Source organism: Nycticebus coucang, chromosome 5 (assembly GCF_027406575.1).
Source record: "Nycticebus coucang isolate mNycCou1 chromosome 5, mNycCou1.pri, whole genome shotgun sequence".
Taxonomy (NCBI): domain Eukaryota; kingdom Metazoa; phylum Chordata; class Mammalia; order Primates; family Lorisidae; genus Nycticebus; species Nycticebus coucang.
In genome coordinates this window covers 86099937-86122308 of record NC_069784.1, presented here as the reverse complement: position 1 = coordinate 86122308, position 22372 = coordinate 86099937, and the positions used below count along the sequence as shown (strand labels likewise).

At 37.6% G+C, this 22372-nt stretch overlaps 1 protein-coding gene across 6 annotated transcripts in view; it reads right to left on the bottom strand.

The window, feature by feature from the left end:
- CEP57L1 (centrosomal protein 57 like 1) overlaps positions 1 to 22372 on the bottom strand; it is a 68996-nt gene that overhangs the window by 20257 nt on the left and 26367 nt on the right. For 2 of the 6 annotated variants that reach the window (XM_053591360.1, XM_053591366.1), the window contains exon 2: positions 9223 to 9443. The exons of the other annotated variants lie outside the window; for them this stretch is intronic. The gene's annotated coding sequence lies outside the window, so the exon portion shown is untranslated. The remainder of the gene's footprint in view (positions 1 to 9222; positions 9444 to 22372) is intronic. 6 annotated transcript variants of the gene reach the window in all.

Below are 22372 nucleotides of genomic sequence, written 5' to 3'. Positions count from 1 at the left end.
TTTAGGATTTAATCGTTTTAATGGGGCTATTTTGCTTAAAATAGCATTTGGCAAGTGTCACACATACATGATACAGAAAAGATTCACTGATTTACTGACTTATTTGGTGCTGTATTAGGGGAGGAATAACACAATATGATAGAAGTAGCTAGAAAGCACTGCTATCATAGAATTTGGCTATCTTGATAGCCCTTGCTTTCGAACTACAAATCTTAGGAGACTGTATTGGGTCCTGGATAATATAAAGTGTGTAAATTGAAAGGCAAAAAACAAGCAGAAGTATTTGCAATGAAGGAAAAAGGGTTAATGTTGTTAATATACAAACAGATTTTATAATTAGAATAAAAATACAAATACCATAATAGAAAAATGGCAAATGATTATAAACTATCAATTCACAGAATGTGGCCAATAAATAGTAAATATTAAAATAATTAATGAAAAAGCAGCTATATCCCAATTTAAATGTAAAGACTGGATCTCAGTTCAAATTCTGGATATGAAAAGAATTCTGGATCTGCCACTTACTACCTTTCTGACTTGCAGAAAAACTTTTTACTTCTCTGGGTCTTAATTTTTTTCTCTACGTAATTGAGATAATATCTTATGGAGGCACTATAATTACATACAATTTGATAATTTATAGAAGGTACTTAACACAATTTATGTCTACCCAGTACAGTTATCCTCCCTTATCCAAAGTTTCACTTCCCATGGGATCAGTTATCTGTGGTCAACTGTGGTCTGAAAATATTAAATGGAAGGTCAAGAAATTTGTAAGTTTAAAATTGAGTGGCATTCTGAGTAGCATGATGAAACGGCGCACTATCCAGTTCCATCTTGCCTGGGTTGTGAATCTTTTGTCTAGTATCCATGATGTAGATGCTACCCACGTGGAAGTCACCTAGAGGCCATCTTGGTTATCAGACTGACTGTGCTTTATGTTGTAGTGCTTGTTGTCAAGTAACCCTGATTTTACTTCATAATGGCCCCCAGGCACAAGAGTAGTGATGCTGGCAATTCAGATATGCCAAACAGAAGCTGTAAAGTGCTTCTTGTAAGTGAAAAGGTGAAAGATCTTGACTTAATAAAAAAAAAAAAAGTCATACATTGAAGTTGCAATGATCTAAAGTAAGAATGAATCTTCTATTCTGCATTCATAGTATATATACGGTTCAGGGGTATCTGCAGTTTCAGGCATCTCAAGATCTTAGAACACATCTCCCACAGACAAAGGGGACTACTGTAATATGTGCTCAATAAAAGGCTGCCATACTTATTTTGAAAGGAAACAAGGAAATATCATTTTTTATACTTCATACAAGGCAAAGTTATTTTAAATGATAATACTTAATGTTGGCAAGAAAGCATGCATACACTGCTGGTAGGAATATAAACTGATAACACTTTTCTGGAAAGCAATTGAACTAGTATGTATCGAGGGCCTCAAAAGTCCATGTTCTTGAATCAGTAATTATTATAAAATCTATAATAAAAATAATCAAAGATGATACAAAGATTATTAGAAAGATTACTACTTTAGCATTATTTATAAAATCAAAGTATTGGTCTTAATTCTTCTCTTTCACATTGCATGTCAAATTCATCAAGAAATAAGCTAGCTCTATCTTCAAAATGTATCTAATATCTGACCTCTTGGCATATGCCACCATCTCTATCCTGGACTATTGTAAAAGCTTCTCTCATAGTTCCTCCACAATCCCTCACACAGCAACCAGAATGAGCCTTTTAACACTATGTCATATCATGTCACTCTTCTGTTCAAAGTGTCCCAATGGCTTCCTATCTCAGAAAAAAAGATCAAAGACCTTACAATGATTAACAAGCCATGTATAAATTGGGTCTCCCACTCCTCGACTCTCTGAATCTCCTTCCGTCTCCCTCTCACTCAGTCCTCTCCAGCCCCATACTTTTTTCCCTTCTGTTCCCTTAATATCTCAAACATGATTGTGCCTTGGGAATTTTTACCTCTGGTTCCCACTGCCTGAAATGCTTTTTCTTCAGATTATCTGCATAGCCTATTCTTTCTTTCTTTCTTTTTTTTTTTGAGACAGAGTCTCACTATGTTGCCCTCACTACAGTGCCCTGGTGTCATAGCTCACCTCAAACTCCTAGGCTTAAGTGATTCTCGTGCCTTAGCATCCCAAGTAGCTGGGACTACAGGTGCCCACCACAACGCCAGGCTGCTTTGTTGTTGTTGTAGTTGTCATTGTTGCTTAGCAGGCCAGGGCCTGGTTCGAACCTGCCAGCCCCGGTGTATGTGGCCCTAGCCACTGAGATGTGGGTGCCAAACCAATGGCCTATTATTTCAGGTCTCTGCTCAAATGTGACCTGCTCGCATCTGCTCACCGTTCTTTATAAAACACTAATCCTGTATCCCTTCTCAGTACTTTTGATCCACCTTCCTCTACTAATCTAGGATCATTTTTAAACTTCTTTCATCATTTACTGTATCTCAACTGGAGTAATAAAATTCAAACCATCCTCTGATTAAGGGCAAAATGTACATATTGATTAGAAATGATGCAATCTTATATCAATGATTGTTCATTTCTGATTAAATTTCAGTAAACTTGACTGGATACAGATAAGACAGCTTAATACCAATTTAGGAGATAACTTTAGCAAACATCTGGTTACAAAGATTAGCAGATTTTTTTCCTTAATACCTTAAAACAATTTATTTTTTTCTAAATGACTTGCCATACATAAAATACATATGCAGTTTTAAGAAATTATGTTAATAACCAAAAAAAAAATTCTGTGTATCTATACCTACCTTAAGAAATAGGGTTTCACCCTCATACTGTGGAAGCTATGTGTCTTTCCATACCATTGTCTTGAATTTTTGTGCTACTCATTCTAATGCCTTCTAAGCTTTATCATATTTATATGTATTCTTAACAACGTATTGTTTAGCACTGATGTTTTAAAAACTTTATATAAATGGAATACTTTTTTCATTCAAAGTATCTTAAGATTTATGGTGTATGTGAAGTGGTATGGCATTCATTTTCACTGCTGTATAGCATCCCATGACACAAAACAGATCTCAGAATGCTTTCACTCTAGCCACTCCCCTCTAGACTCATAACGCTATGGTTGTCTGGGATTTTTAGTTCTATCTTGATTTTTTCTCTCTCTCTTTTTTTTATTGTTAAATCATAGCTGTGTACATTACTGCAATCAAGGGGTACAATGTGTGGTATATATACAATCTGAAATATTCTCATCAAACTGTTCAACGTAGCCTTCATGGCATTTTCTTAGTTATTGTATGTAGACATTTGTATTCTGCCTTTAGTAAGTTTACCCTGTACCCATTCTAAGATGCACCGTAGGTGTGGCCCCACCCATTACCCTCCCTCCATCCTAACCTCCCCCCTCCCTTCCCCTTCCTTGGCCCTTTCCTCATAGTATTGTGCTATAGTTGGGTTATAGCCTTCATATGAAAGCTATAATTTAGCTTCATAGTAGGGCTGAGTACATTGGATACTTATTCTTCCATTCCTGGGATACTTTGCTAAGAAGAATATGTTCCAGCTCCATCCATGTAAACATAAAAGAGGTAAAGTCTCCATCTTTCTTTAAGGCTGCATAATATTCCATGTTATACACATACCACAATTTGCTACTCAATTTGTGGGTCGATGGGCACTTGGGCTTCTTCCATGACTTAGCAATTATGAATTGGGCTGCAATAAACATTCTGGTACAGATGTCTTTGTTATATTGTGATTTTTGGTCTTCTGGGTATAAACCTAGTAAAGGAATTACAGGATCGAATGGCAGGTCTATTTTTAGGTCTCTAAGCATTCTCCAAACATTCTTCTAGAAGGAACATATTAGTGTGCATTCCCACTAGCGGTGTAGAAGTGTGCCCTTTTCTCCACATCCACGCCAACATCTCTGGTTTTGGGATTTTGTTATGTGGGATACTCTTACCGGGGTTAGGTGGTATCTCAAAGTAGTTTTGATTTGCATTTCTCTGATGATTAAGGATGATGAGCTTTTTTTCATGTGTTTGTAGATTGTGCGTCTGTCTTCTTTAGAGAAGTTTCCCTTGCCCACCTGAGATGGGGTCACTTGTTCTTTTCTTGCTAATACATTTGAGTTCTCTGTGGATTCCGGTTATTAGACCTTTATCAGAGGTATAACCTGCAAATATTTTCTCCCATTCTGAGGGCTGTCTGCTTGCTTTACTTACTATGTTCTTGGCTGTGCAGAAGCTTTTTAGTTTGATCAGGTCCCAGTAGTGTATTTTTGATACTGCTTCAGTTGCCTGGGGAGTCTTCCTCATAAAACATTCACCCAGGCCGATTCCTTCAAGAGTTTTCCCTGCACTTTCTTCAAGTATTTTTATAGTTTCATGTCTTTAGTTTAAATCTTTTATTCAGTGAGAGTCTATCTTAGTTAATGGTGAAAGGTGTGGGTCGAGTTTCAATTTCTACAGGTTGCCAGCCAGTTCACCCAGCACCATTTGTTAAATAGGGAATCTTTTCCCCACTGAATGTTTTTAATTGGCTTGCCAAAGATCAAATAACGGTAAGTAGCTGGATTCATCTCTTGGTTCTCAATTCTGTTCCAGACATCTACTTCTCTGTTTTTGTGCCAATACCATGCTGTTTTGATCACTATCGATTTATAGTACAGTCTCAGATCTGGTAGAATGATTCCTCCTGCTGTGTTTTTATTGCTGAGTAATGTTTTGGCTATTCAAGGTTTTCTCTGATTCTATATAAAACGAAGTATTGTTTTTTCAATATCTTTAAAATATGACAATGGAGCTTTAATAGGAATTGTATTAAAATTATATATTGCTTTGGGTAGTATAGACATTTTAACAATGTTGATTCTTCCCAGCCATGAGCATGGTATGTTTTTCCATTTGTTAACATCTCCAGCTATTTCTTTTCTTAGAGTTTCATAGTTCTCTTTGTAGAGATCTTTCACGTCCTTTGTCAGGTATACTCCCAAATATTTCATCTTCTTTGGCACTACTGTGAAAGGAATAGAGTCCTTAACTGTTTTCTCAGCTTGGTTATTGTTGGTATATATAAAGGCTACAGATTTATGGGTGTTGATTTTGTAGCCTGAGACATTGCTGTATTCCTTGATCACTTCTGAAAGTTTTGTAGTAGAATCCCTAGTGTTTTCCAGATATATGATCATATCATCTGCGAAGAGTGAAAGTTTGATCTCTTCTGACCCTAGGATACTCTTGATCGCCTTTTCTTCCCTAATTGCAATGGCTAAAACTTCCACTACAATGTTAAAGAGCAATGGAGACTATGGGCAACCTTGCCTGGTTCCTGATCTAAGTGGAAATGATTTCAATGTAACTCCATTCAATACGATATTGGCTGTGGGTTTGCTGTAGATGGCCTCTATTAGTTTAAGAAATCTCCCTTCTATACCAATTTTCTTAAGTGTTCTGATCATGAAGGGATGCTGGATATTATCAAAAGCCTTTTCTGCATCAATCGAAAGAATCATATGGTCCTTAGTTTTTAGTTTGTTTATGTGCTGAATTACATTTATAGATTTACATATATTGAACCAGCCTTGAGACCCTGGGATAAATCCCACTTGGTCATGGTGTATAATTTTTTTGATGTGTTGCTGGATTCTGATTGTTAGGATCTTACTATTTTTGCATCAATATTCATTAGTGATATTGGTCTATAATTTTCTGTTCTTGTTGGGTCTTTCCCTGGTTTGGGGATCAAGGTGATGTTTGCTCTGCAGAATGTGTTGGGTAATATTCCTCCTTCTTCTATATTTTGGAAGATGTTTAGTAATATAGGTACTAGTTCTTCTTTAAAGGTTTGGTAGAACTCTGACGTAAAGCCATCTGGTCCTGGGCTTTTCTTTTTAGGGAGATTTTGTATAGTTGATGCTATTTCAGAACTTGATATAGGCTGGTTCAACATTTCCACTTCATTCTGGCTAAGTCTTGGTGGGTGGTGTACTTCCAGGTATTGGTTGATTTTTTCAGATTTTCATATTTCTGCGAGTAGAGTTTCTTGTAGTATTCGTTAAGGATTTTTTGAGTTTCTGAGGGGTCTGTTGTTATTTCATCGTTACCATTTCTGATTGATGAAATTTAGAGATTTTATTCTTTTTTTTCTTGGTTAGGTTGGCCAAAGGTTTATCTATTTTATTGATCTTTTCAAAAACCAACTTTTGGATTTATTGATCTGTTGTATAATTCTTTTGTTTTCCATTTCATTTAATTCTGCTCCTATTTTGGTTATTTCTTTTCTTCTGCTGGGTTGGGGGTTGGAGTGTTCTTCCTTCTCCAGTTGCTTGAGATGTCCCATTAAGTTATTAACTTCCTGTCTTTCCATTTTCTTGAGGAAGGCTTTACAGTGCTATAAATTTCCCTCTTGGGACTGCCTTTGCAGTATCGCAGAGGTTCTGGTAATTCGTGTCTTGATTGTTGTTTTGTTCAAAAAAATTGGTGATTTCCTTCTTAATCTTGTGTATAACCCATCTATCCTTCAGCATAAGGTTGTTTAGCTTCCATGTTTTTGTATGGGTATGCAAGTTCCTGTTGTCATTGAGTTCAACTTTTATTCCATGAGGGTCTGAGAAGATGCAAGGAATAATTTCTATTTTTTAAAATTTGCTGAGGTTAGATTTGTGGCCTAGGATGTGGTCGATTTTGGAGTATGTTCTGTGGGCTGATGAGAAGAATGTGTATTCAGTTTTGTTGGGATGAAAAGTTCTGTAGATGTCTGTTAAGTCCAGGTGTTGAATGGTTAAGTTTAAATCTAAAATTTCTTTGCTTAGCTTCTTTTTGCAGGATCTATCCAACACTGCTAAAGGGGTGTTAAAATCTCCAACTACTATGGAACTGGAGGAAATCAAGTTGCTCATGTCTGTTAGAATTTCTCTTATAAATTGCATTCTGGTTGGGTGCATAAATATTAATAATTGAAATCTCATCATATTGAGTATTACCTTTAACAAATATGAAGTGTCCATCTTTATCCTTCCCTATTTTGGTTGGTTTAAAGCCTATTGCATCTGCGAATAGGATTGCAACGCCTGCTTTTTTCTGCTTTCCATTTGCCTGAAGTATTGATGACCATCCCTTCACCTTGAGTCTATATTTGTCTTTTAATGTAAGATGCGATTCTTGTATGCAGCAGATATCTGGTTTGAGTTTTTGTATCCAGTTAGCCAACCTGTGCCTCTTTAGAGGACAATTTAAACCATTCACATTAATTGAGAATATTGATAAGCCTTTTGAGAGTCCAGTGGACATTTTAAATCCTTTTGCGACTGTGGAAATTGGAATTTGATCAGAATTTTCTAGGTGGGTTTACTTTTGTAGTGGAGGATTACGCTGGTCTTTATGAAGGACAGATCTGAGAATATCCTAGAGAGCTGGTTTAGTTATGGCAAATTTCAACACGTGAATGTCATTGAAGTATTTAATTTCTCCATCATAAATGAAACTCAGTTTACTGAGTACAGGATCCTGGGTTGACAGTTATTTTGTTTTAGAAGATTAAAAGTTGATGACCATCCTCTTCTAGCTTGAAAGGTTTCAGTAGAGAGATCTGCACTTATTCTAATATTCTTGCCCTTGTAGGTGATGGTTTTCTTTCGCCTGGCTGCTTTCAGAATTTTCTCCTTCATATTAACTTTAGTGAAATTGATTATGATGTGTCTGGGGGACGTCTTATGTGGGTTGAATCATGCTGGAGTTCTGAAACTGTCTGCTATCTGAATTTCAGAATCTCTTGGCATGTCTGGAAAGTTCTCTTTCATAATCTCATGAAGAAGAGACTCTGTGCCTTGTGAAGCCCCTTCGTCGCTTTCGGAGATCCCTATAAGACAAATACTGGTTTTGTTTGAATTATCCCAGAGCTCTCTGAGAGAGTGATCTGTTTTTGTCTTCCATTTCTCTTCCTCTTTGAGAGTTTGGGAGCGTTCGAAAGCTTTGTTTTCAATGTCAGATATGCTTTCTTCTGCTTGCTCCATTCTGTTGCTGAGGGATTTTACTGTGTTTCTCAGATTTTTGAGGGCTGCAACTTCTTATCTCAACATGTCAAAATCTTTGGTCATTTGGTCTTTGAATTCATTGAATTCTTGAGGTATCTTTTGGGTTACTCCTTGGAATTCTAATTCGATCTTATTTGCTATCCAGATTCTGAATTTGATTTCTGACATCTCAGCTATTTGTTTGTGCATGGGATCTTGTGGGTGTCTGCCCCATTGATCTGTGGGGGAGTTGATCTACTCTGATTATTCATTTTGCCAGAGTTTTTCTGTTGATTTTGCCTCATGATTGTTTTTCACCGTTGCCTCTGGCTGTCCTCAGAGTTGGGGAGGTGTGTCTCCAAGATTAGACCCCAGCGGAATCACTATCGTTGTTGGATCTTTGTAGGGAGTGACCCTGTGTAGTTCCTCTGGGGCTGCCCCAGCCAGGGAGTTCTGGTTGTGGAAGCAGCTCCTGAGTGTGACACAGTCGGACCCAGAAACAGGGCGGGAGATGGTGTACACAATTCTGGGAATGCCTGGCGCCCAGTGACTTTGGCACATAGAGCCCAAGGCTCCAGCAGTCTCTGGCCAGGAGAAGGGCTCTGCAGGGCATGCAGCTACCAGAGTGCCTGACCAGATGAGCGGGCTGGTGTGGAGGCAGGAAGGGTACAGGAGGGAGGACACAGAGTGCGTGGCTCCCGCAGTTCCTGGTCAGGGCATGTGGAGGCCTGGAGGACGCGGGTTGTGGGTCAGGGGTTGTGGCACAGTTCTTATGGAAGTCCGGGTGGCACCAATCCCAGGAGTTTGAGGTTGCTATGAGCTGTGGTGCCACAGCACTCTACCCAGGGCAACAGCCCAAGTCTCCAGTGTGCCAAAACCGGTCTTACTCTGCCCCTGAGGGTTAAGGCTGTAAGGCAGCTCAGTCACTAGGTTACTACTCCTGCCCGATCCTTGCTCTGCGACCCTGAGGGCGGAGCTTGCCAGGGCAGTTCTCTCACAATGGCTCCCTGTGGCCCACAGCCAAACACTATTTGCTCTGTCTGGCTCAGTGGCTCAGTCTGGGGCCTTAGACAATGCCCAAAGTTCTCCGCACTCCTGCTCAAGCTCTCCCCAAGGCAGTTCAACTGATTGCCAAGTCCAAAAACACTGAAACAGTTCACAGGTAAGGTCTTTCCAGTTTGCAGTCTTACTGCTGTTTGTACTTACCGTTGCTGGCGCGATTAGGTGATTTGAAAACACGCAACCACTTGCCAGTTTTCCACTGTTTTTGTCCTCTTCTTGAGGTCCAGAAGTCCCTTGCTGAATTCCTGTATCCTCAAAGGGATGATTATAGGCAGATCCCACCAGCCAGAGATGCCTGGAGTCTTATCTCCCCAGAGTCACCGTGCCCAGTTACAGGGAAACTGTTACTCGGCCGCCATCTTGCTCTGAGTCTTGATTTTAACAATACAAATTAGACAATATTTTTCTTAATTTATAAGGTCAGAGTTTGTATTTAGGTTCACCTATGAATTTTCTTGCTCTCTGTGATGGATATTATGATGCACTACCCATATTCTCTTTCAGAACTGTGGAATTTTCCCACAGCAGCTGAGAAAGCTGCTCGAGGGCTTCCTTTGACTGTCAGTCCTCATTGGGACTAAAATACTCTTGAGTATTTAGTAGTTACTCCTTTTGCCTGAAAAGTATTGCTTTATCCAAGGTCACACAGCTTTCTAGGGGCAGCCCATATCCAATTAGGTCACCCTACTGTCCCAACTGAAGACAACACCAAAGAATCACCCCAGTTCCACAGCTGCCTGTGGGACAAGTAAACCTTTGTTGAGTCTTAATTGCAGCTTAACTTCTCCCGGTGCCAGATACTGCTTCCTTCTTTCCCTTGCATATGGGTTGATCCTAAGAATAAATGTGTACACACTAATCTGTCTTAGAATCTGCTTCCCAGGAAACCCATTCTTAATAATCACTACTTTCTTCCTAGAATCTCTTTCTGAGATTATGTCCCTTCTTCATAAAGTATATATTTTAGAGGCTCTTTTGGTGAGTGCCTGGAGTTTTTTTTTCTTAGTTTTGATGTGCCTTACATGTTTCTCTTTCACTCTCTTGAAAGATATTTTTTCTGAATATATAGTTGTGGGTTGACATTTGTTTTCCCTCACATCATGAAAGTATTTTATCTTCTAGCTTCCGCTGTTGGTGTGGAGAAGTCAGCTTTCAGTTTAATTGCAGTTTAATTCAGTTTAATTACCTTCTTTACAGGTAATCTGCCTTTTCTCTCTGACAAAAAGCTCATTTCTCTGTATTTGTATTGTTGTGGTTTCACTACAATGTGTTTAAATGTTAAACCTTACTAAGAATTTATTGGGTTTCCTAAATCTAGAGACTCATCAATGTCAGAAAATTCTTAGCTATTACATTTTTGAATATTGCTTCCCTACTTCTTACTCTCTTCTCTACTTCTTTATGCCAACTGGAATATATTGAATAACTTCCAGGTCTCTAAATCTTTCATATCTATCTCTCCCTCTCTCTCTTTTTTTTGAGACAGAGTCTCACTTTGTCACCCTGGGTAGAGTGCCATGGTGTCATAGTTCACAGCAACCTCAAACTCTTGGGCTTAAGTGATCTTCTTCCCTACAGGTGCCTGCCACAATACCCAGCTATTTTTTAGAGATGGGGTCTTGTACTTGCTCAGGCTGGTCTTGAACTCCTGAGCTCAGGCAATCTACCTGCCTTGGCTTCCCAAAGTGCTAGGATTATAGGTGTGAGTTGCCACGCCCACCTCATCTCTCTTTTTTTTTTTTTCTGAGAAAGAGTCTCAATATGACACCCTTAGTAGAGTGTGGTGGCATCACAGCTCACAGCAACCTCAAACTCTTGGGCTTAAGTGATTCTCTTGCCTCAGTCTTCAAGTAGTTGGGACTATAGGTGCCTGCCACAATGCCTGGCTATTTTTAGAGACAAGGTCTCGCTCTGGTTCAGGCTGATCTCAAACCTATAAGCTCAGGCAGTCCCACCCACCTCGTCCTCCCAGAGTGCTGGGATTACAGTCATGAGCCACTGCACCTGGCCTCCACCTCATGTCTTTTTTTTTATGTGCTGTGTTATACTCTACATAATTTCATAAGTCCCATCTTCCAGTTCACTAATTCTTTCAGCTGTGTCCAAATAAGTTTTTTTTGTTTGTTTGTTTTTGTTATCCTAGCTAGAATATAGTGGCTTCATCATAATTCACTGCAACCTCAAACTCCTAGGCTCAAGCAATCCTACTGCCTCAGCCTGTGAACAACTGGGACTATCCATACATGCCACACGTCTGGCTAATTTTTCTATTTTTTGTAAAGATAGAATCTCACTTTTGCTCAGGCTGGTCTTGAACTCCTGAGCTCAGGCAATCCTCTCACCTCAGCCTCCTAGTGCTAGGATTACAGGTCTGAGCCACCACACCCAGTCTGTGTCTAAACAGCTTTTTTTTAACCCATCCACTAATTTTAAATATATTTTCCATTTTTATGAGTTTAAAAAAAAACTCCCTAATCAATTTTCATAGTCTCTTGCTCTACCATTGTACTGTCAATTCCCTTTTAAATTTCTTTAAATATCTTAGACATACTTATTTTTTATTTTGTATCTGATAATTTTAGAAATCACAGTTTTTGCAATTTGTGACTTATGCTGACTCATGTTTACAATGACTGATTTATTTACATATTTAAACTTCTGATTTTAAGCTCAGATTTATTAGAACTTTTGGAGAAGGTTTCTATTTCTTTTTGCTAGGTTCCTGGGGCACACAAAACCAACAAACCAACCTTTTAGATTGAGACTTTTTAGCAGTGTGAATTCCAACTCCAAACCCACATGAGCATAAGATTATGATCAGGATTTTTCAGGAAAGATTCTTTCTGTCCATTCTAGCCAAAGCCAAGGATAAGACAGGCAATGTCATTCGAAAGAGCAAGTATTTTTCCTAATTATATATAAGAGATGATTTATCCTTTGGGGATCCCAGCTTTATATTGTAGTGTCCAAACTTACCACTAACAGTGCCCAGGCTCAGACTTTTTCTTCTGTCCCAGGCAAGAACTTCCTCTGTAAAGCGCCTAGGTCCTGGGCCATGACAGATCAGAAGATACCCTCAGTGATAAAAAGGATTCTAGTGCTCATGGAATTGGGCTTTATTGGGTTTTCTCATTATTTGCAGCCTCGTATCCTCCCCTTATTTTGCTACCAACTCAGTCATACTTTAAAAAAGATTTTTAAAGGATTTTAATCCAGAATTTTTTTTGTTGTTGTTGTTCTTTACCAGTTAAAGTTTCTCTACACATCTAATCTGCCACATTGCTTGAAACAATATACTGGAATAGCTTCAGACATACTTTAAAGACAAACCAGTTTTAGAAGTCAACACGGAAGGATATTTATGCTTCAAAAAGTAAAAAGAGTTTATATCTTTCCATTCCAGCTACAGTTCTCAAAGCTACTCCATACTGTAAAGTTTGTTCCTCAATTGCAGTTAAGAAAATATTATCTTAATTAAAGGGAATAATTTGGTTATTCATTAATCAAATAGGACGTTCACTAGCAGGATTCAGATAATAAAGTGTATGATAAAAATCTATAGACTAAGAATAAGTATCAGAACCCAATTTATATCCTAAAGCACACTATATACTTAGCTTTAAAAAATATGCAATGACTTTATAGGAATATCCATAGTAACCATTGAGTTCCTGAAATTCAGAAATCAGTTTAACTATTACATTTCAATGACAATCACATACAATGTCTTAACAGCAGCAGCACGTCTCACATTTTTTTTTTTTTTTTTTGCAGTTTTTGGCCAGGGCTGGGTTTGAACCCACCACCTCCAGCATATGGGGCCAGTGCCCTACTCCTTTGAGCCACAGGAGCCTCTCTAGTCTTACATTTAATAAACTGATCTTTTGACATTCAAAATGACCTATTTAACATAATTCATAATTAACATTAAAAATATCCTTTGTTGGATATAAAAAATAATCATTTTGCAGCCATCATATAAAGACTAATTTAGGCAAGAAGCGTAAATGATTATTAAATCCGGCGGTATGGGGGGGTATATTTTGATGAAGAATGATAGATAGTAAAGTCTCTCATAAAGTGTCTTCCATAGATTGCTTATAAGGTGCAAGGAAAAAATACTATATAGTAGAAAAACCAAGTAACATTTTGACAGGATGATTAAAATTGACATCATCTATGAGAGATAGATGGATATTAGGTATCTCTGGATATGAAACCCTGAGGACACATCCCTTATGTAGTAATCTGGCCAATTTTCAACATGAAGAAATATCACATAAGCCCAGATGGAAAGTATTATGTTTTTTAAAAAAGAAGGAGAGCTGTTTTCTTCAAAAATATCAATGTGGTAAAGACATTTACACTTCTGGGTTTATATCCAAAAAAACTGAAAGTAGGAATCTTGAAGAGATATTTGTATACGTACTTTCATAGCACTATTCATAACAGCCAAAAGGTAGAGGCAACCCCAATGCCCACTAATAGATGAATAGTTAAACAAAATGTGGTATACACAAACAATGAAATATTAGCCTTAACAAGGAAGGAAATTCTGCTACATTCTAAAATATTGATGAACCTTTAAGATACTATAGTAAGTGAAATAAGCCAATGAGAAAAAGACAAATACTATATTGTAACACTCATATGAAGTATCTAAAGTAGTCAAACTCATAGAAACAGAAGGTAGATTGGTGGTTGCAGGGGAGGAATGGAAAAGTTTCAGAGTTTTAGTTTTGCCAAATGAAAATGTTCTGGAGATTGGTTGCATGATAATACGTGATACAGGAGACAAACACATTAAAAATAAGATATGATTCAATTCTGTAAAAAAAAAAAAAAGAAAAAGAGAGAGAGCAAGCCTTGGGAGCACAAAGGAGAGATTAATGCTCCCTGATTGATGAAAAGATAAAGTAAAGCTAAAAATAATTTAGAAACATGAGAAGTTTTGAAAGAGGAGTTTAGGCAAATATGGCAGAGTGAACATATATACAATGATTTTTCTCCCTCTTGGAAACCCACTAAAATATCATTAAAACAATTTTATTTTGTTTAATTTATATTAAAGAAATATTTGAACCCTGGAAAGATAAAGGGATCAGGAGAGGGGATAACAGTAATATGGAAAATGGAAAGCATTTACCTTTCAGAACCTCCAGTGGCTCAGGAATTAGTCACACCTCTGTAAGCAGCGGTTAAGATAAGGCTTAAAACTAAAGAACAGGGTGAAAGTTTAACTTACAAGTAAATTATATGCCAAATCCCTTCTCCCTTTCCATATAGCCAGAAGAGAGCTTTAACTTCTGAGAAGATTAGAAGTTTTACTTTTTTTTTCTCTGAAGAGGGAACTTTACAAGCAGGGGTCCTCAAACTTTTTAAACAGGGGGTCAGTTCATTGTCCCTCAGACGTTGGAGGGCCGGACTATAGTTAAAAAAAAAACAAAAAACTATGAACAAATTCCTATACACACTGCACATATCTTATTTTGAAGTAAAAAAAACAAAATGGGAACAAATACAATCACACCACCTCATGTGGCCCGCAGGCTGTAGTTTGAGGACCCCTGCTATTTCCAGATGGGGGGACATTCAGAAACAGCTGAAGGTGCGGCACTAGAAGTAGGAAGATTCAGTTCCCAGAATGTTGGTAGTCTATGTTATTATATTCAAGTGAAGATGAGAAGATCTTTATCTAGAAAAGACAAACAGCTCAAGTTACCCAAGTTATTAATGATAATAAAATCAATGAACTGCAGGGATTTGGAATTTCCAATCAGTTTTTTAGTGTTCCACTTTTAAACATAAGTTGTTTAACCAAGGCTCCCTAGACATTGAAGAAAAATACAAAAGACAGACACCAAACACAAAGAGGTTTAACAGGCACACAAATATTGGAAATACACAATTAGTGAAGACGGAGTGTATAACTGTTGAAGACCATGATAGATTCTAATGAATAAATGTTGACAGCAGGAGATAGGATGAAAAGGTATGGGAGGATCAAACCACAAAGGACTTTGTATATCACACTAAAGAATTTGTATTTTGGCTCGGCGCCTGTAGCTCAGTGAGTACAGTGCGGCCACACACACCAAGGCTGGCAGGTTCAAGCCTGGCCCAGCCTGCTAAATGACAATGAAAACTGCAACCCAAAAATAGCTGGGCGTTGTGGCGGGCACCTGTAGTCCTAGCTACTTGGGAGGCTGAGGCAAGAAAATCGCTTAAGCCCAAGAGTCTGAGGTTGCTGTGAGCTGTGAGCCACAGCACACTGCCAAGGGCGACAACTTGAGGGTCTGTCTCCAAAAAAAAAAAAAAGAATAACACAATCAGGTTTGCATTTTGACAAGTTTATTCAAATGACTCTGCAGTGGATAGATTGTGACAAGTTTATTCAAATGACTCTGCAGTGGATAGATTGAAGGGAGAAGAAATTACAGATAAAAGGACAAGTTAAGAGGTTACTAAAGTAATTCAAAAAGGAAAAAAAAACACATGGGCCTGAAATAAGACTGGGGTTAATGAAGTAAATATAAAAGATACTTAGAAGATATAACCAAAAGGACTTAGGAACCTACATACACACATGAAGTGAGAAAGAGGACTCAAAAATGCTCTTCAGACTTTCTCTTGGGTAAGTGGATAGATGGTGGTGGCGTTAATGGAAATACAGAATAAAAGGAACTACAAAGCTGAGGAAAATTATGAATTCTGTTTCAGACATATTGAATTTCAGGAGCCTACAGACAGAATTGCCCAGTAAACAGACTGAAATATGGATCTTGAAGTAAAGTGAGAAATCTAAGCTGAATCTGTAAGACACAGATCTGATGATCAATTAGATCACTAAATGAGAGTGGAAAGAATAGCAATTTTCTGTGTTTGTGTACGTCCATGCACAAGAGGGACCTGACAGTCACTGCCTTTGTCCATTAGAGAGCTAGTGTTACTTATCCATTGTGGACCCCCTCAGTTGTGCTGAAGCAAAATTTTAAAAGGTTACAATATTCAGGAAACAAAAGGGTTGAGCTCAGAATGAATACTAACATTTAGGAGGCAAATGAAGAAAGAAAAACCCTTGAAGGACATCAAAGAGGAAGGACCATAGAAGTGGGGAAAAAGCAGGAGGAAGTGCTAACAAAGGAATCAAAGTGAGAACAAGTAATTACTTATTATCTAGATCTAATATGCTATGCCCTCCAGAAACATGAAGCACCCTAGGGCAGGCTTCTACTATCTGATTGAGTTTTCAATCTCACAGTTAAGAAGAGATAAGGCAACTAGAGGGGGAAAGAAATATGGGGATTGAGTAATAGTATAGCCAGTAAAATTGGTTTGCTTATTTCATAACTACTAATGCATTTTTATTGAGCATTTTCCAAACTCATCATCTTAAATGAGCTTGCATTAAGAAATATATTCTTACATGAGTACAACAGCCTAAGAGTACAAAGTAATGCCAATCTTTTATATCAGATATAGTTAATTCAACTCAACACATGCATATACGCTGTTAAGAGCTACCTAATTTCTAAGCAAACTCATTAAGTGCTAAACTAGGCTGGTGAACATTTTACTAATAATTAGGTTTCTCTTTACTGAACTTGTATCCATTAAGTTTAGAACTTACAATGTTTAAGATCACTTACTTGATTAGACTCTCCATCATCTTTACCAAGATTTAGTTTATTTTGACTATTCAATTCATGAGAAAAATGTTCCTGGTTTAATATAAAGTGAATAAGGAAAATCATAAAATTGTATCATTATAGCCTATTTTTAAAAAGCACAAAGATAGGTACAGATGTCAGGCACATCTGAGATCAAGAGAAAAAAAGACAGGCATAGATAAAAGACTAGGTAGTGTACTAAAAAATTGATAGACAAGCTTTTCATGTTCTTTTTTTTTTTTTTTTTTTTTTGTAGAGACAGAGTCTCACTTTATGGCCCTCGGTAGAGTGCCATGGCATCACACAGCTCATAGCAACCTCCAACTCCTGGGCTTAAGCGATTCTCTTGCCTTAGCCTCCCAAGTAGCTGGGACTACAGGCGCCCGCCACAACGCCCAGCTATTTTTTGTTTGCAGTTCAGCAGGGGCAGGGTTTGGACTCGCCACCCTCGGTATATGGGGCCAGCGCCTTACCAACTGAGCCACAGGCGCCGCCCGAGCTTTTCATGTTCTTATTTCTACTTTCTTAAATACTCTGTACAACAAAGAGGTAAAAAATTAACTGGAGATATAAAGTATCAATTGTTTGCACGGATATCTATTGGAAGCACTTACATATTTTTATTTCTTAAAAGTCTCAACACAGGGTCCTGTTCTTGTCACAACAGAAACTCGGGGAGGGCAATTATGTTTAACTTTTCTGTAAGTTCCCAAACTCCTACATACTGCACCAGGGCAATATATCCTTAGGACTTAATCCAAAAAAATATTTGTAAAGTGAATTTCCCCAAACAAATTTGTTAGTTCAACAACTCTTCCCTACCTACCTATACTGACATTTGTTATGACTAAACTCAACAACTCAGTAAATACTGTCCTAACTATTAAAAAAAACATATATTGTGCCTTGGTATGTACTTTTTCATACAATATTTTTTTTTTTGCAGTTTTTGGCTGGGGCTGGGTTTGAACCTGCCACCTCTGGTACATAGAGCTGGCGCCCTTCTCCTTTGAGCCACAGGCATTGCCCAACACAATATTTTAATTTAATATTTTGCTTAAATAAATAATTATGAGGATTTACAAATATTACTGGTAATATTTCTTTAGAAAGTTTTATCTTTTTAAAAATGAGTGATTTTAGGCTGGGTGCGTAGCTCATACTTGTAAATCCTAACACTCTGGGAGGCTAAAGAGGGAGAATTACTTGAGCCTAGAGTTCGAGACCAGCCTGAGCAAGAGTAAGACCCATCTCTACTAAAAATAGAAAAAATAGCTGGGCACTGTGGCAGGTACTTGTGTCTCAGCTACTCAAGAGTCTAAGGCAAGAATATAGCCCGGGGTTTAGGGTGGTTTTCAAAAAAAGGGGGGCGGGGTTTCAACATTCTTATGATGTTTATTATATTTATCATAAATATTAAAGTATATACTATACTAATTTCTACTGAACTCTAACCATCTCTTTTTACAATGGTTGATAGCAAACAATAAGTGTAGAAAGCGTTTAGAAACTGTGTTGAAAATATTGAATTTAAAAGTTAATAATACTCTGATTAGTTTCTACAAGTCTATTTTCAAGGCCTTTACTGTTTTTTTCTCAAGAGACTGGATGTAATATAATTAATTGTAAGAGTGTACTGATTAATATTTATTAATCAATATTAAAATATTTATTTATATTATTATTTCTTTATATTAAATATTAAAATATTTATTAATCAATATTTATTGTCTATTTTGTATGTGAATTAACTTATAAAACCCACATATCAATGCTACATGGCACAAATCATCCCCATTTTACAGATGAGGAAACTGCGGCACAGAAAAACTGTCTGACCCAAGATCTACGCCCAGTTAAGCAGCAAAGTCAGGATTTGGCAGGCTGGCTCTAAAGTTCACAATGTTAACTACCATACTATATCTCCTATCTACACAACAAGAGAGAAGCCCGCATTTAAAGTGATCTACTACAAGTAATTTCAGAAAGCTGGAAGTTTGTACATGTACCACAATATTGCAAAAAAGGCGGATGACACTAGATTGAGGAGTCTCACATGACAGGTACTGATGTTTACATTTTATCCTGTAGGCAATATGAACAGAGAAGTAGCATGATTACATTGCCTTTGATAAAGATTTTTATGAGATTAAAATGGAGAAAAACAACCAAAGGCTAGAAGAGCCCAAGTAAGAGGCTATTATAGAGCTTTATGTGAAAGGTCACAAAGACTTGAACGAAAGCAATAGAAATGGGAATAGAAAGGAGGGGAAAAAGTAGAGGTAATTAGGATGTTGAATTCACAGAGTTTATAAGTTGGATGAGGAAATTAGTGACAAGGAGAAATAAAATACAGGTGTAGCCAAGGCAGAAAACATATTTTGGGAGGATGGAGGTAGTATAAAAGATTCATTTTAGACATGTTTGAGGTGCTTGTAGGATAACCACAACATAAAAAGTTAACACTCATATTGAGGGTCCTATATGCCAGGCAATGGTCAAAGAAGCTTACAGGTATGGATACAATGAATTGCCAATGCAACGCTATGAGGGATTAATTTCTTTTTATAAGAAGCAGCTGAGGGCGGCGCCTGTGGCTCAAGGAGTAGGGTGCCGGTCCCATATGCCGGAGGTGGTGGGTTCAAACCCAGCCCCGGCCAAAAAAAAAAAAAAAGCAGCTGAGAAGTTGAGTAACTTGCCCAAGGCCATGCAGCTATTAAGTGGCTGAGCTGGAATTTGAACCCACGTAGCCTAGATCAGAGGGTATTCTGCCTATACAGACATGCCAATTGTACAGATGAGTTTGGCACTCCCCATCCTCAGTACATACAGATGGCAGCTAAAGTCATTGGCATTCACAGAGATACAGGCAATTTCTAAGTGTGGTACTTCATTTACTTAGGTAAGAATAGCTTAAGGGCATTTATTTAAAAACTGCAGATTCCTGGGCCTCAATCAAGACCATGAAAACAGAATCTCTAGGGATAAAACCCAGAAATGTGAAGTTTTAATTAACTACCTAATTGATTCATATGCAAATTACCGCTTGAAGATCACAGAAGAATGAGCAAAGAAATGCATAACAGTGCCACTGAGTTTATTAGAAGTGTGTCTATAAAATGAGTAAAGAAGTTTTGAAGAAGGATGGAAAGTAAGGGCCCAGGCAAGTAATGAGTCTTTGATCAAATCTAAGCCACAATCTATTATAACTTGCATTATATTTTTATGATCAACAAGAAAAAAAAATCCAAAATAGGAGGCCTCCCACATAAGGCTAGAACAACAGAAGGGCTATAAATGCAATACAGGGTAAATGGAAATTTACCTCCGAAATTAGCACCACTCAGAAAGAAACAGCAAGGGAAGTTGAACGTCCCTACCAATGTACCAAGTAGAGGGAATTTTATATAAAAGATATCACTCATCCAGCTTTACGATCTAAATTCATAGTACCAGTATGGTCAAAAGCAAAATAAAACAGGCTCGGCTCCCATAGCACAGCTGTTACAGCACCTGCCACAAACACTAAGGGTGGCAGGTTCACACCCAGCCTGGGCCAGCTAAAGCACAATGACAACTATAACAAAAAAAATAGCCGGGCCTTGTGGCGGGCACCTGTAGTCCCAGCTACACGGGACGCTGAGGCAAGAGAACCTCTTAAGCCCAAGAGTTTGAGGTTCCTGTGAGCTGTGACGCCACAGCACTCTACCAAGGGTGACATAGTGAGACTCTGTCTCAAACAAAAAAAACAAAACAAAACAAAAAATCATTTTTTGGCACAGAATTTAATTTAAAATGGTCTCAGGTTGGTAGTAGTGCAACCTGGCACAGTCAAATGTAAATCTTTTCTGAAGTAATATGACTTGGATCTAGGCCAGTAATGATTACAAAACATTTCCCTATTTTAGAAATATTTTAACCTGTGAAAAAAATTGTGTCTTAGAGCCACGAAAATACAGTAAATAGAATATATAGCCAGTTTTTTTTGTTTTTTTTTTGGCCGGGGCTAGGTTTGAACCCACCACTTCCGGCATATGGGACCAGCGCCCTACTCCTTGAGCCACAGGCGCCGCCCAATATAGCCAGTTTTTATTGACTACCCACAATCTTTTGGGTGGGGCTATTTTTTAGTTATCAAATGTATCTCATACATAATTTGATATAGGTGTTGATTTGTTTTTAAAAGAACTATAAAAAAAGACATACTACTAAAAATTATAAAAATCCTTTTCCCTCCCATCACATTTAGCCACTTTTAAAATCCTTCCAAACATAAAAATTCTCATCCATTTTAAAAACAAAAACAAAAACAAATAAACAAAAAAACAACAAAGAGTGAGATCAGACCATTCAAACCTGGACCCTGGAGTCACTCGCTGGGATTTTGAGGATTTTGCTGCAAAGTTCACCATAGGCCTTGGTAACTGTCCAGACATAATAGACAAAGAGCAAACTTTGTTCCTGCAAGGGTGAGGATTTATCATACTCTGACATCTGGTATTCCTTCTTTCACTCACAGGCCACAAACACTAGCTTAATATTTTCATTGTATCCAGAGTATCGTGGCTCTTTTTAAGAAAAATTAATCCTCTCAACAATGCCACAGTGAAAAAAAATTCTCTAAGGACTTTTATAATTTTCCAAAAAATTGGTGTATTCCTTACTCAAACATACATTTTCCATCTTTTCCAAGGGTAGAATAAAGACTGCATAAATTACATACCATACATGGCTCTGGGAGCTTACAAAATTGCAAATTTCATTGTATCGCAAGAACATCATCAAATAAACTGTTAGAGCAACGGTTCTCAACCTGTGGGTCGCAACCCCTTTGGGTTCAAACCTAGCCCCGGCCAAAAAAAATATCTCCTGCAGTTTAGATATTTACATTACAATTCATAACAGGAGCAAAATTACAGTTATGAAGTAGCAACAAAAATAATTTTGTGGTTGGGGGTCACCACAACATGAGGAACTGTATTAAAGGGACATTAGGAAGGTTGAGAACTACTGTGTTAGAGGAATAAAGTTAGAGTAAAAATAAACACCAATTGATCCTGCAGAGAGGTCCTTAATTCAAATGTATGACTTACAAATAAACCAATTATATAAACAACCACTTTAGTTTCTTTCTGCTTTATTGGGTGGTGGTCCTCAGAGTCTTCCTCCCAGCAAAATCCTGTTAGAGCAATTGATCTAAGAATTCTAATCTGACTTCCATCTGCACCACTCCCCACCAGAGCACCTCTTTCACTTAGGAAAGCTGTATCCTACACAAGGAGCAAATGTATACATGTAAATATGTATGTTAGGTATGTATGTGAGAATAGGAATTTTCTACGACTACTGAAAGTGAAGTAACATTTCCCACATCCTTATCTATAATTGAAAATTTACTTTCCCACAGAAACAAGGAAATAATAGTTTTGTAGTGATACTGCTTTTCTAACCATTTCTAATAATATTGTTTCTATGTGGGTTCGTGGAAAATCCACTCAATGTCAATGTCAACCTACTCAGTAATTTTTGAGATGAAATCTGTTAATACAATTTGTAAACTATATCATATTTTTAAAAAGTGACCCATAACCCCATTGTACAGAAACCCCTACTAATGTTTTTAA